This window comes from Ostrinia nubilalis, chromosome 9, assembly GCF_963855985.1.
Source record: "Ostrinia nubilalis chromosome 9, ilOstNubi1.1, whole genome shotgun sequence".
Lineage (NCBI taxonomy): Eukaryota > Metazoa > Arthropoda > Insecta > Lepidoptera > Crambidae > Ostrinia > Ostrinia nubilalis.
Window position 1 is genome coordinate 9,471,538 of NC_087096.1, and position 13,728 is coordinate 9,485,265.

The 13,728-nt window shown below is 36.0% G+C and overlaps 1 protein-coding gene across 1 annotated transcript in view; it reads right to left on the reverse strand.

Annotated features, from left to right (window-relative positions):
* The window catches only part of LOC135074767 (uncharacterized), a 188,770-nt gene that overhangs the window by 77,876 nt on the left and 97,166 nt on the right, over window positions 1-13,728 (reverse strand). The window contains exon 2 of the mRNA XM_063969150.1: window positions 11,522-11,576. The gene's annotated coding sequence lies outside the window, so the exon portion shown is untranslated. The remainder of the gene's footprint in view (window positions 1-11,521; window positions 11,577-13,728) is intronic.

Sequence of the window (13,728 nt, forward strand, 5' to 3'; positions counted from 1 at the left end):
AAATAGGTACCTAAATGAAAAGTGGTACCTAGTCTGGCATACTAATTATAAATTTCCGCCCAGTCTTACACTATGCTAATGCTAAATCGTCAACTGAAAAAGCTTCGCTAATATTTGACTACCACAAAATGCTTTCATCGATAATTTGCTAAAACAAAATCATAACTGTACCCGGAACACTAGAGGCGGCACGTCGCATAACGATCCGCAAGTTATAAGCAAACACATGTCGATAATTGATTTCTCGCTGTGATAACGATAATGTATTGAGTATCCGAGATCTCGGACACGTTCGCCGCACTAGCTACGTGCCCCGAATTGCACTACTCGATCCGTTTCAATTACCCACGATCAATAGCCAAATTCGGTAAAGCCTGAGCCAAGTTGAGACAGCTATTATGAAGGATACAGAGTGGCCAGGGGAGTTTGTCTCGGTTAAATATAATTATCCTGGATACTAGATTCGGATATTATTTAATAGCTTTACTACACAAAAATGACTGGAACCAGGTGAAAAATCAAAAATACTGTTATTCTCAGCTACTTATTTTCTATATTGAGAATGAGAACCCGTACTTATAGCCTTTTTCTTCTTTCGAAGAAAATAAAAAGACATGGAAAGATAATCCAATTTTCTGATTCTACATACAAAATTAAAAGACTACCTACAGGGAGAACCCATACCTGCAGCTGGCATGCAATTCCTAGTCCAATTCCTTTTAACCACCAGGATTATCGTATTAATTGGCCTGATTAAAATAGGATTTTTTCACAAACAAAAAAACCTAATTTAACTTTATAGACTTAAACTAGTTATTTTAAACTCAACATCTACCTAGTTTTATTTCATTTCATTAATGAGACAAAGCCCCGCAATAATTCACAATTGAAACAGAAACTGCAACCGAACGGACACTTCATAAACATTTCCCAAAACTAGTTTAGTTCATTTTAGAATTGGCTTCGGATCGGGAAAGTTATCTCGTTTGGTATTCCGCTGGATCGGCTGAGAGTGCACTTAATTTTATACAAACTGTTGCTTTGACTCAACTCTTAATTAACATCTATGCTCGAGTTACGACTAAGCATTAAATTCCTCGTTCCACGAACACTTGCATAGCATAGGAGCCCTTAATTGCAAAGAGCTGCGTCGGCCAAGATTTATCAATTAAGGAGATCGATAGCGGAACCATTGCCCACTCAGCGCTGCCGCAGACAGAAGCCCTATGTGCAGGGGAATTACCCTGCCCGGCCCGGGGAGTTATAGTGTTGCTTTGCTAAAAATCTAAAACGTTCACGTTCTTTGTATCTACAAAAAGTTTGAGAATACCTTATGAACGTAAGTTTCTAAATAAAATAAACGTTTGAAATAACATTTCCACTAAATAAAACGCACTCAAACCCAAATTAGTGACTTTTACACTTTTACTTACGAGTACTTCGCTCCTTTGACTAATCATCATTACAGCTATCAATTTTATTGGGATAGCTCAATTTTACTATGTGCGTACACAAACTTCCACTAGTGAATAAGGCCACAGCATATTAATTTCAGGCTTTTTAGGTGCTATAAGCCTCCTAGTCTATCCCAATGACAAACGGCACTACTCTCCACCGGTTGAAACAGTCCAATATCCAACGCGAACACGAGTAAAAGCCAAAAAGATTTCAATTTCCATTGCTGTGAGGTTTGACGAACACTTTATTGTGCAAGCAGTTTTCAATATCTTGCGCCGTTTTTCTAAGCGTTTATAAAATTGTATTTTTTCCATCGCGCACCACGTGCAAGGCATATGGGGCTACTCTCAAAAACTAGTTCGTTTAAATTTTATACTTTTTTTGTGACTTTCTAAAATGGAACGTATGAATTGAAGTACACTTATCGTTTTACATTACTACGTTTAAAAATATTTTTAATGTTTTAATTACAACAGCGACAGCTCAACTTTTTGTCTTTATTAGTTTAAAAATAATAAGGCTCAAAATCGTAAAAATATTACGAAGGTTGATGTGCCTTACGTTATTTTAGGGAACGTAATTAGTAGGGGGTTTGCGTAAAATTTCTTCTAGCATCTTACTTCAGCGCCCAGCAACAATTGTATTGAAAGTGTTACCTAAAATTGAGACTCGTAAAAAGTTCCATTTTATTTTCTTGGGGCCGTAAAAAAGTTTTTATAACATTTGCTGAGAAGAACAGTAAATTTATGTGAAAGTCAATGTCTGTGACTGATGACAAAGGGAATGGTTACAGCTGAAACTGATGGCATTGTCGTTGTTTGTTTCACAACAAATAAAAGACGTTCAAACATTAAAAATAATATCATACAAGCACATCTAAAAATAACGTTGTTATTACTCTGAAGTGTTCTGTTCACATAGCCAAACAATAAGGAAGAATTCTGTAAAATTATCTTATATTACGCTCAACTGATCCCTGTAGCTATGTAATAAAACGACAAAGGACGGGAACAAAGCAAAAGGTAAATTAAACAGCAAAAATAAATAGGCAACACGTTTGAACGTGATTCTTTAAGCCACTTGAGAAAGGGGATCCATCTTTCTTACGGGGACTCCCCTGCCGCATCTCCCGTCTCAGTGAAAATACCGAGTGTCTTTTCATCCTTTTTGGGTTGATCCTAAGACGAGACAATATAAAACACTGTTCGTACACCGGATAATAAAATTCAGGCAAACGTAATGAATTCGAAACCCACTCCGAGAGACTTCTGATCTCGAAGTGACACCCCAGATTATCAGCCTACATCAAACGAAATTAAATTTTGCTCCACTAATAAAAATGCCGGAGGACATTATTATTATCCACCCATTTTGAATCGGGAATTAATTTACAACCCAATTCCAAAGTACGATAATAAACAGCGAAGTATTTTGTAAAAGGTTCTCATTAATTAATACGCATGGTCCGATAAGTATTTCTGCGTGACTCCATTGGTCCACCTTTTATTCCCGGGAAATTCTATAGCTATTTGGGATTCAGAGCGTTTGGCAAGGATAAACCGGGCGGACCTAATAACTGGCAATAATGCCCACTCAGCGCGGCTATTGCCAGTCCAGCTATTTCGCTCCCTTGATACAATATTGCTTTAATTGAATGCCTATTGTTTTCTTTACTATTCCATACCAAAACTATTGTCCCTAATTTAAATTATGATATATGTAAAGTCCCCTGCTTTGAATTTGATAAATGAAGGTATTCGCAAATGTTTTAATTAAAAGCAGTGGAAGTATACAGGGATGTTTTCTGTTTGCGTGCCGTTGTACTGCAATCAAGTCTAGATCCGCTCTGTAAGCGGCGTATTTACTAAAACATCACTTAACCAAGTCAAACAGACATGTTGCGTACACATAGCACCACGCGACGTGTTTACTAAAAGCCAACAATCATTATTACCGATGCCGATTCCAAACTTATTACGCGGTGATCTGCAATGTGCACACGGAATGATTAATTCCCCTGCCCCGGCTAAAACAGATTTGGTCAAAACCGTCTGGTCTGGGATAAACGGGCGTGTGTGTGTTATGAAGCGTGCTGTACCTACGTCATGAGTGGTGGTGTGTGCATGTTTGCAATAAGTGTAATATTGTGATGCGGAGTAGTCCTTTGCGGTGTCAGAAACAGGTGTCGCAACGTGCAGCACGCAATAACCCTACGTCCCGGCATCGAGCCCGATTTGTCCCAAACTGTATTACTTTGTGGTCCAAACTTTAAAGGGAGCGTGCGGCTGCGAAATTTTCCAACAGTTTGTACGAAAATGTTTGCAGCAGCTGACTGAAACTCTACTCGTTTTAATGCGATTGTGCTTACTTTCATTGGGGTGTGAATGACTTTATCCAATTTGCCATATTTGCGTGAGCACTGTTGAAACTGAAAATAGTTTTGATTTTCGTTTCATTCAGATATATTTTTAAAGCAAGCTTTTATTAACACTATACTCGTACAAGCTAGACCAATTTTTAAGGTAGGTACCTAATAACGTGTATCGCCGCGTTATTACAGTTATTTTACAACGAGTAAACAAGGGTATTAAGTAGAGGGATGCTCGTTAAATAAGACCCTTACTTAATAGGACTATTTCGCCGACCCAGTGGATGTAATCAAATAATTCCGTTCCCTGGAGAAGCAATCAATGGTACCTAGAGATATTACACGCATGGCCGCGTACGTTCGAGCACGAAACACTTGGGGCGAAAATGTTAAAAATTCATGAGTCACAACCCTTCTCAGGGAGTTGAATGCACTTTGTTATATTTTATGCCCAAAATTTAAAAATTAATGTTATTGCAAAAATAAATATGGATCATACACAATTATGAAAGAAAATAAAGTTTTTTTTATCCACAAAGTTTAGTTGGGCTGGTTAAAAAAATTAAAACAAAGCTATTGTAGTATGACTTATGTTTAATAAAACGTCTTTACGAGTAGAATAAGTACTATTACGTGCTATTAGCTATTAACATCAGATTTTTGAATAGGTTGGGTACCTATTAGTTATAACTATCTCAATTCCAGAAGTCCTAAGTGTGCATACCATTAAGCCGTTTGGTTAATAGCTCAGCCGTTAACAAACCTCCCGCGTCCCACAGAGTCAACAAGACGGCAGACGTGATTACCATACGGATTATTGTGCTATGACATCTATTGAGCTATGACTTAACATACTACCGAGTCATAAACCCAGCCCTAATAGTTAAGGCTGGATTGCACCATCTTACTTTGACGTTAAAAAACGTCAGATATCTGTCAAACTCCATACAAAACAGACCTGTGTACCTACCATGAGTTTACGTTAGGTGTGCTCGCTAGCGATTACGTCAAAAATCTCTATGAAGATTTTGTTTCTTGAAAGTAGCCGCTAGGGGCGCTGCACAATATGTCATACTAATTAATGTAATTTTTTACGCAGTCGCTAGCGAGTACACCTAACGTAAACTCATGGTAAGCACACAGATATCGTTATACAGTTACTGTTACAGTTAGGTGGTGCAACTCAGCCTAAGACTTCAAATTATATTATCTTTAGCGCCTGAGACAGTAGTGCCTGAGGCATGGGAGCGGCACGGAATTTTGACATTATTTTATGACGTGATACGAGTACACAAATCTGAAGTTTCTCTGACATTTTATGCAACAAAAAACACCCTCCCGTACCGCTGCACTGATTCAGTTAAACTCTACAGCTATAATAACACCTAGTTAAATACTGGAGCCTTTGTCCAGCAGTGGACGTCTTTCGGCTGAAACGAACGAACGAAATACTTTTACAGTAAGTAAATAAAAAAAAAAACATAACCTTTTAAAATCCATTATAGTTTTGTAGTTATATTAAACTTAAAACTGCTGACTGAATGGATTTGCAAAGAGCTATCTCAATTCGAAAAGTTTTACTTTTCATGCTTAGCATAACGAGCAATAATTTGACTGGGAAAATGCACTCTAGCACTTACTGCTGGATCTTGGCTTTATAAGTGCTGATACTGGTTTTATTAAACAAACAGTTTTCTTTTATAAAAGTTTCAGAACATGATCAAGTAAGTACTCATAATAATAAGTACCTTTATTTCCTTGACGTATCTTAAGTTACTCAAAATTCACATCGAAAACCGATACACTTGCACCGATACACCTAAGAAACATAAAGTAACATTTATGATCTGCAATTATGGATTCAAGAAAGCTCTTTATGAAAATTAATGCTTCAATAGGGGTGAAACGATGAGGGGTTGATTTTGGTGCAATGGTGCTACAAATCGTTCCTCAAAAACCTCTAGTTTTTTAGACAAACATCCCTATTCAGATATACAACGTGTTCATAACGATATCCTTTAACTCTAGGGTATATTAAGACCACTTCAAAGAATCAAACGGCATTAACATTTTTGTTCAATTAAAAAAATCGTCTTAATTTTTTTCATACAAAATAATTCTATTTTGGAATAACTATAGATATCTTCGAAAATTCTTAACTAGTTTTTACTCGTGAATATGAAGTTACGGTAAATCAAAAGGAACATGTTGTATAACGCTAGTTAAAAAACGTTCAATGTAATTATACTGAGTGTCAAATACAGATGCAGGAGCGTTGGCCGGCAGTACATAACATGCGGCGTGCACGGGCGGGCGGGCCGCTTAATTGCTGCCGCTTTGTGTGCGTCTAGTTTTTACTTTTTGACTGCGTGGCCGAAGGGACGTAGGAAATTGCGAGGTTTAAGCACACAATAACTCTATTAGGTCACTAGGGTTCATTTAGTGACGTATTAAATACAGAAGACGCTATGTATTGGTCAAAGCTATATCCAATCATAATAATGGACAACCAAATCGTTTTATTAACCGTCGAGGGACTAAATGAATAATGACTAAACAAAGAAAACCCACCCAACTTTCCATTCAAAGTAATGATAGCCACTTCATTAACACCTACATACTAAACAGTCAATTTGCATATACATGATTCGCAACTCTTTCATAACGAAATTTGAATTCAGCTTTTATGTTCCGAAATAAATAACTGTTGAAACATTACGCCATTCCAATCAAGGTTTATTAGAGCGTTATATTTTTTGGAACAAAAAACTAATTTATGGAACGGTGCGGTACGTGACAAATTGTCAATGAGTTTGATTTTTTGAGAAAAAAGAACGGGCGGTTAAAGGTAGCCCTCGTGGCGTGGATGCACCGAATGCGGTCCGTAGTTCGGTAGTTGGACGTTTTATTTGTTGCCGGGTATTTCCCGCTCCCCATTCACATGAATCAAACTGAACGGACTCATTTATTTGATACCGGCGGACAAGATACATCCGTATCTAGTATAATTCGTACGCGCACCGGGGGCGATAAAACGCACTCGCACTGCGTGTCGCTCGTCAATTAATTAACTTTTTTATTGCGAGTGTGTGTTGATTTTTTGTTTTTCACAGGTATTTCAATCAAACAGATCACTTTTAAATAAGTTTACAGCCCTTTTCAAATAATATTTTTGACATTTATACCCAACACTTGAGAATAATAAAAAGTTAACTTATTTTTTGCTAATCAAACACCTAACAGAATTAAATGTAATGAAACAAGATTAAGAAGGTAAATAGGAAGATATTAAGCTAATTAAATTTTAATCTCAAATAGAAGAAAATTAATTACAAATTGAGACCAGTCCGAAGGTCCTACCGAACGGATATTTTCTTAATTCTCCTATTTAAAAGGCCGGTTTGATAAGCGCTATCTTATTTCATTAAGTTAATGAAGAATGTTGGGGTGATCCAATCCTGCTTCCTAATTACAGCAGCTCGGTGTAATATATAAGATACGAGTATATTAGAATGAAGCTTCAAATATTTGACTTTCCGTGCGCCTGATACATCGAAACTTTAGCTTTATTGGAGATATTAATAATCGGATTAGTGCTTAATAATGAAGATAGAGTGCTTACTATGATGTATTGTGATAATTTTGTTACGTTAACTTATAATAATATAATAATAATTAATTCTTGTTAGCCTTTTGTTATCTATAAGCTCTTGCACGCGATTGATTTCGGTCTGTCTCGTATTTCCATGGATTTTTTGTTGTTACCCAAAATCCTAATTATTTTTCTCAAATAAAATTAAGTAAATTAATATTACGTCAGCTGCCAGCTGGCGGAAGTCCGGTCACTTTCAGTCTAGTTGTGTCAGAAAGAAATACAAACGAATATTATTTTGCTTTCACAGAACAAAAGTATTTATAAGACTACTTAAATTCACATTTATTACTTTAATGCAGCAAAATAAAATTTAGCAGATACAATGTGTATGTGTGTCCAAAACGGGACACGAGAGTTTGCACTTTTAGACGTAATTAACAATAGACGTTTTTAAAATTAATTAAAAGTCTCCAAGTCCCGGGGCACTGTCCGTGGACGTGATCCAAATACTTTCTAACTTCCCTTTTGTTCTTCTGTTTTCGTGGACAACCAGCGGATTTCGTTTCACCGGGTTTTAAAGGTAAAGTCACCGTAACAATTGATTTTTAGCCCCAAACAATTTTTGGACAAATTCGAACTTTGACAACTTTGTGATAAAGTAAGTTAATCCTACCATGCCCATTCATTTTTTCGGAGATAAAAATAAAAGATTTCCAAAAACTTTGCTAATTGCTTAGATAATGGTACTCGGATGGGTTTTGTTAATTAATATTTTGCGTGTCCCATCTAACAACCCAGAACTTCCAAGTCGAAAGTTTTACTCTCAGCACTGCACCGCGGAGGCGTTAATAAAATTACATAGAAATATTTTGATTGTCAAACACACCCAGAACCACTTTCTAAGAACGCTTCTTGAAGGTATTAAAACTTTTCTCCTTACCCTCGGCTGAACTGGACCAATATTTTTTAATTAGCCCGCAAAAGCAGTTTATCCAAACACAAAGCACAGTTAGTAACTTCCCTGATTAAATCTGAACCACGATATTAGACCAGACCAAAGTTGTGCCTATTATTTTACTAATACCCTGTTCCTTACGACTTTTCTTGTAAGCTATGATAGGTATAAGGAGAAAGGGTGTATTATTAGAACCATTATGTAAGTTAAATAGTTATTACACGCTTCTATTTAACTTCGCTTATCAGGTAGTTACAAGTATAATCTTACGAGTTCGTTTCGTTTCGTGAAAAGCCTTTCAGGGTGAAAATTTGCCTATTCAGGGAGAATAGACTAACTTACTCATGTGAATCAATAAGTATTTTGAAAATATATTATTCTGAAGAAAAATAAGTTAAATTAACAAATATTACATTAGGACTACAATTTCGATTAAAATTAAACAAAACTCTCTGGAGTGGTACTTTATGTGATTTGTAGAGTAAACAATCGAGAGCACGTATTCAATCGTATTTTTGTGGCAGACTAATTAATATTGATACATATTATGTAAGTATACACAGAGCAACAATAGACAGGCTCGAAATTAGGGATTTTAAAAAAACATTTTAAAAAATCATATCTGTGAAATGGTGATACTTTTACTAAAGCATTTTTTTTTATAGATGGTCAATCTTAGTCTATCATCTCCTTAAGTTTGTCACGCTCTTTACGGGACACCCTGTATAACAATATATTATTAATATATACTATAGAATACGTGTTATTTATAAATTAAATTCAAGCTCAAGCCATAAAACGACATGACGTGCGCTACAAAATTTAAGCTGAGTTGCACGAACTTACTTTAACTTTCACAAACGTCAAAAATCTGTCAAACTCTATACAAAAAGTACTGGTTGTTGTTATAATAATATAACAATAGTTACGGTTAAAATAAGGTGGTGCAACTCAGCCTTAATGTCAAAAGTATGATGTCTTCATGCGATTGAAACTCGTCCAAGTCCAAAGAGCGCACCTCGACTGCTCGCTGAATTAATAAACTTTGAAGTTTCGTTTATCTTGCTAAGTAACCCCTCCACAGTAATTTAATTTGTAATCTTTGATTTGAGCGCTTCCCAAATTTCGTTGTTACCTAAAATGATGTAGCAAGAATTTATCTTTTAGAGACAGAACTAAACGCATAACTTTTGAAACTAATTTTATTAATCGTTACATCTAGAAAAAATAAGAAATAATAACAAATCAAATCAAATCAAATTTCTATATCTTGTGTTATGTATTCCAAGCGTATCTTTATCTAAACAACTGAATACGTTCGTAGACGTTTTGCAAATACTGCGATGATATCACTGTAATATGTCAAAGCAAGAGCATAGGTATGCAATTATGACGTCACAGGTTTTTTCGTAGCGTGAAATTAACATTTTATCAAAGAACTCTAGCTACGTATTAGTACCTATTATGCAGCCTGTGGGACTTGGAGCTTATTATTCAGTAAGTAAGTTACAGTCAATTTCTACATCTCATTTAGTCGATTGTTAATTTTTTTGTGTTTATTGTCATTATCCTTGACAACTACAAATAAGAACTCATTTTCTATTTTCGGCACGAGTGATAAAACTTGATAGAGTAAATTAACTTGGCAGATTAAACTTCGCAGCTTAGCAGACGAACTTAATGAACGAAGAGTGTTAAAAATTCCAGACGACTTTCTGACCGACAAAATGAAGAATTTTGTACTCGAGATTATGCGGGCGTCTTGCAAATGCTGAGTGCGAGATCAAAAGCGCACGATAGTAAGCATAGACGACATCTAAACACTGAGACACTTATGCAGTTGTGATAGATGCTATTTCAGAACAGACATGTATATGCTGACTGTACTTCGTCACGGTCTGCCGGCCGCAGACGGACGAGTAACTCAGTGTAAAATTAACTTGTAGTAAGCTGTATTTTTCTAATTTTATCTGTGTTGTTAAGTTGTCTGGGAAAATATACGTTGATGATATCAGGATACATAAATAAATATGAAGTTTAACTTTTAAATATTATCTCGAGTGCAAATTGAATGATTTTCATGGTCCTCTGGATTGGACGGTTGGCTGAGTCAGTTTAGTAAGTTTAAATTTAATTAATGGTTGAATTATTATTCTCGAAGGCTCGAAGATTACTTGCATATGGATATGACAATTCAATCAATGGTACCAGTGTATTATTGCGTTAGTATTAAGCACAACAGCATCGATGTTAGTTACGTGTCTTGATGTAAGTAAAATAACTGGCTGCTGAAAGGTTTTTAATTATTTAAAACTAGCTTTCCGCCCGCGGCTTCGCCCGCGTGGAATTTTGTCTGTCACAGAAAAACTTTATCGCGCGCGTCCCTGTTTCAAAAACCGGGATAAAAACTATCCTATGTTCTTTCCCGGGACTCAAACTATCTCTATGCCAAATTTCATCAAAATCGGTTGCGAGGTTTAAGCGGGAAAGCGTAACAGACAGACAGACAGACAGACAGACAGACAGACAGACAGACAGAGTTACTTTCGCATTTATAATATTAGTTGGGATGTAACCGTTTTCCTAAATAGATTTTAAAAAAAGTATTGTAGGTCAAGCTATCTGGGAAATACGTTTTTTTTTAAGTCTGGTAGTTTATCACCAGATAATTAGAGATAAATGTAGATGTTGACTTTCTTAAATAGATAGTTTTTTTTTGAGAGATAAGAATAGTTTCTCGCTGTAATTAAAAAAATAAAAATAAAAACTAACCCGGTACTCTTGACTATAACACATGAAATGTGCAATTCACTAACTTAAGAACGTATGTTCAAGTCACGCTCTACCGAGCGGGCGATAAGTTTCTTCGTACAGTTGTAATTATTATAGCTGGATATATTTTATCAAATAGCTATTATACAGTCTACCAAGAATGTTTATTATAAAGTTTGATCTTGGACCATTAGGTGTTAAAACGCATCTTAAAATTTGCAGTAGGCACTGGACAGTGCTTGTTTAGGAATTCATAATCGTTTCATACAAAGAAGTGCATGAATGCAACCATATCGCAATTAAATCTAGCTGGATTCTGGATTCTCAGTCATGTGTGTTTCAAAAAGCTTGTTAAAAATAACTACTTACTTACAATTACGTTTTCTCCTCAGCAATATCACTTCTTGTATTAGCAAAAAGTGAAATACCTGCAATGAAATAAAAAATGTTTTATTAATATAATACGAGTAAGTACCTATGTCAAACGTCCTAGCTACACCAATCTTTATTTTTGACTTATCTGGTTTCTCTCTGAGCTGACTTTATATAGAGACTGCGTTATAGAGAATAGAGAATGTCAGGATATGTATTAGGTCATTAAAATCTAGGTTCATATAATACTGTGACATCATCTTTCTAGATGACACCTAGCTCAGCGTTTGCCAAAATCCGGTCTCCACTCACGAATACGTCCAAAACACACGCTGCTTTGATACTAGTAGCCAGTCATTAGTTATACCAACGCCTGTAGTAAGTTAATTAGACCAAATGATCTTTTAGTCTCGAGTTTTATTTTCTGTTTTAAAATACTTAGGCTGGGTTACACCATCTGACTTTGACTTTGCCAAACATCAAAAATCTGTCAAAATCCATACAAAAAGCACCGGTTATTGTTACAGTTAAAATAAGGTGGTGCAACACAGCCTTAGTTAACTTACAAACAAGTTTAAGATTGACTCCGAAATTTTTAAGACCCTTTGAATGCAAAGTGAAAAAAAATAAGATCAACAAGAAAGTAATCTCCGTTTGAAACAATCTATTAATATCACAACTTATTTAATTTCCAAAGTCTATAGAATTTAACCCAATGAATCAATGTATCGGCGATGTTTGCAAAGTTGCCTTTAAAACGCTCCATTCCAATCAGAAACTTAAATTAGTTCTCGGACAATTTGGCACGCATTATCGGGACACACCGAGACATTGTGTAGTCCGCTGTCAAACGCAGCCCTGCCTGATCACCAATATAAGGCCCGGTTTGCACCAAAGCGGAGATGGAGAGGAGAGGTGTCACCGAAAGCCCAAACAGACTTCGTTATTTCCACAACACCTCTCTGCTCAGCTTCGGTTCGGGAATCTGATAGATAATTCAGTTTACACTCTCCCCTTCGTTTTAGTGTAGGTAAACTAGGCTTAAATGAGCAGAACGTGTAGGCGGAGCGATGATCGTAGTAAAAATCCACCAATACAAGTTGCATACAATTTTCGCTCCTTTTCAGTGAATAAAGAGTTGCGAACTAGTTGAAAATTTTATACAAAACTGGAAGCAGAGCGGGTTAATAAAATGACAAGTCACGTGCTCGCGGCCTACCTTCACCTACAGAAAAACCATACCAACCGAATAGAGAACCTTCTCCTTTTTGAAATTGGTTAAAACATTCCGCAACTCTGATCCACATACTTTCTCGCTCCATTTCGCTACCTAACTTCGTGTCTATGGACAGAAAAAGTCCGCTACTCCGCTCCGCATTACTCCCTCGCTCCGCTCCAGTGTACAGGCAGCCTAAGCCGGGATATTACTTGCTACAATATCCCAGTTTACATTGCGGAATAACTGAATTAATTTCTGATCACCGTCTGCCCGCGGATGTTTCTTTGTAGAGCCCAAATCGGTTGTAATTACTAAGTCTAGGCAGAGTGTTTATGAAGTTTGATTTTCTACCATCAGCTCTTATAAAAAACTGTCTCTATAATTTGTTTTAGATTTGGTAATTATTTTATTCATAACGATATACAAAATCGTACGTTCTTTCGTTTCAGCCCATGAATTTTAAGTACTACGCAGCCCGCATCCAGGTACTTCCCGCGACCTTCACCAGATCATCAGTCCACCTAGTGGACATATTTTGCTAAAATATCTCTGTTTATATAGTTGAATTATTGAATTAATTTCTGATTACCGTTATTGCACCGAATCAATACCGAACGAGAGTCGACATTAAACATCAAATCGAATTCGCATCTGCTAATAAGTTTAATTCCAATATTAGCCGGGCAAAGTCCGTGATTTTCACTAATAACGAGTATAAAATTAATTAACGGTTTAAGTGAATTACTATCAGCAATCAGTACTTATTAATATTGCGCGTATCTTATTAATGATGATAAACAGGTTTATTTATTAAAATTACCTTTGATGAACGTTTATTTGCCCAAAGCTGATTGAAAAGCTTTTGTAGCTTCAAATTATGATTAGGTCAATCAAATGAATGAATGAGCGAATCAATTTATTGTGTCAACGACTACCACGACAATTATTTTGTGAAAGTAATAAAACACTAATTGCAAAATCCAAAACTA